Source organism: Penaeus vannamei, chromosome 14, assembly GCF_042767895.1.
Source record: "Penaeus vannamei isolate JL-2024 chromosome 14, ASM4276789v1, whole genome shotgun sequence".
Taxonomy (NCBI): domain Eukaryota; kingdom Metazoa; phylum Arthropoda; class Malacostraca; order Decapoda; family Penaeidae; genus Penaeus; species Penaeus vannamei.
The window spans coordinates 24,991,055-24,993,554 of record NC_091562.1 but is presented as its reverse complement, the minus strand read 5'-3'; the positions used below and the strand labels follow the sequence as shown (position 1 = coordinate 24,993,554).

Sequence of the window (2,500 nt, the reverse complement as noted above, 5' to 3'; positions counted from 1 at the left end):
GGTTCACTGTACTCGGAGATTTGTAATCTGCTCTCTCTCTCTCTCTCTCTCTCTCTCTCTCTCTCTCTCTCTCTCTCTCTCTCTCTCTCTCTCTCTCTCTCTCTCTCTCTCACACACACACACACACACACACACACACACACACACACACACACACACACACACACACACACACACACACACGACACACACATATACATGTGTGTGTGTGTATGTGTATGTATATGTATAAGTGTGTGTGAGTTGCTATATATATGTATACTGTAGAATATACAAGTTTAAGTTTTGTTATATGCTTATGGTGATAAAGTTTTCTTTGATTAATAATAAGTTTTATAGAAAACGGTACTAATTTTATTTCATTTTTTGCTGCTGGCATTTTTGATTTGAAATATCTTTGTATGTGGACTATGTTATGTGAAACACGTGTATATAGGCTGATGTACAACTGAATGAAGGGATAATTGTTATTATGAGTCGGGTGTCCTGTTTATCTAGTGAAGGAAGTCGAAATATGTGATATGGCCTAGTCGTTGCCGCGTTTTCCCGCCAAATTTACCTTAGCAACAAGTAGACCCGCCCCTTGCAGCATCTGTAATTAATGGAAGAGTATGGTTATACCGGAAGGTTGAGTTTGAGACAATCACAGATATGAAGATATACATTGACAATAAGAATGAAACTTAAATATGCATTGACTAATTCTGGATAATAGCTCATTTGCACAAGTGTTTCCATCCTTGAAGTTGATTGGCTCACGCACGAGCAGCGCTTTGTTCTGATTGGTCCACGTGTACTCTGCATTATGATTGGCTGCGAAAGCCTGTGTTGGGCGCCATTACCACTTGGAGGAGGGTTTTTGGTTGACGGACACGCTCATAGAAATTGCCTTTGTGCAGTGACATTCTTATTAACGCCAGTATTTCTGGGAAGAGCTGGCAGTTAAAGTGTTAAAGAACTGTTTGAGTCATAGTGATAACCCCAAAGACTTCAGTGTAGTCTGGGAAAGAGCACTGGAGTTGGGCTTGTCACCTTGCAGAGTGATTTCTACCTTCACATGGTCTTCGCATTGGTTGGTATTAATTGTATACTGTATTTGCATTATATGAATAGTGATGTGCTATTATTTCCATGTAGATCCTATATGTGTCAAGTGCTAATACCTGATATGATGTTTCATATAAGTAAAATTGTCTCATAGATGCAAGGGTGCAGGCTGGCTACCTGTCATGAGATGGTGTACCTGTCGTGACGTGACGTGCCTGTGGTGATGAGGTGGTAATGTGAAGCGTCAGTGCTACCTGCTCTGGGATACGATGTAAATATTTTTATGTTTATGTGTGATGAATTAGCTACTTGTCTGTCATTTTTAAGTGCTTATACATTCATTTATATATACGGTAGATATGCAAGTTTAGACTAATAAATATTCCTTTTGTGTGTGTGTGTGTGTAATGAATGTTCATTGAGTCGGGCTGTATATCTACAAATAGTTCCGATTAATTTCGTATATTTATGTTAATAGGCTTCCAGTCTTTTGAAATAAGAAAAGTAACGCATTACACATCATGTATCAAGAAAGCCCAGACTTAAATAACTGTGGTACTTTGTTCAATGACCTGTATTTCAGTACATGGTTACCAATGTTTTATTTGTTTGCAGCTCGAATGTCTTCAGGAAAGGATTAAACCGTGTGCAAGAATCCAAGAGATTATTCTTGATGCCCTTATTGATGCAGGTGATGCTGACACGTTGCACTGGTGGCCCTACAGTGTGACGTATTTTGTAGTTAGAGATACTGTGGGCTACATATACATATATATGATATATATACATTATATATATATATATATATATATATATATATATATATATATATATATATACATATATATACACGCGCACGCACGCGCGAGCACAAAAACACACGCAGATGTGGGCGCGCGCACTCACACACACACATACACAAGAGGAGGAAGGGAGAGGAGCAAACCGACGGACAGAGTGAGGATGAGAGAAATAACGAAAGAGAGCAGCGCAAATGGATAGGAGCCATTCCTGGCACAGTGGCAGATAGTAACTCTTTTCAAATGCAGTTAGTAATTTGTACACTAAACGAATGACAAAAACTGTAGAACCAGTTGCAGTTAAGTGGCCATTGCTACGGTTGGCAATGCTTTCTGGAGAGAGCATGTTGGAGAAATATAGAACAATACTTCAGGCAGATCTAACAAATGAAGCAGAAACTTGGAGTATCCACAAAAGAATATCAAGTTCGGGAACAATCTGAAAGGCTTCTGCGGCCTTGGTAATGACGGCCGCCCTCATATTTGCAAGCGAAGTTGGCGTAGAGTGTGCTGTTTCATGTGTGTGTGATGATAATGATAACAACAACATTGATTATGATATTAAAAATAATAAGAGGATGAGAATGATAATGATGACGATTATGAGGATAATAATAATGACAACAATAGGAATAATAATGATGTTTATGATA

The 2,500-nt window shown here is 38.6% G+C and overlaps 1 long non-coding RNA gene across 1 annotated transcript; it reads left to right on the top strand.

Annotated features, from left to right (window-relative positions):
* The first annotated feature begins 624 nt into the window (after positions 1-624).
* LOC138864065 (uncharacterized) lies at positions 625-1,707 on the top strand. The gene is made up of 3 exons (XR_011399079.1): positions 625-1,072; positions 1,202-1,318; positions 1,663-1,707. It is a non-coding gene; the product is annotated as an uncharacterized lncRNA (long non-coding RNA).
* Positions 1,708-2,500: the final 793 nt, after the last annotated feature.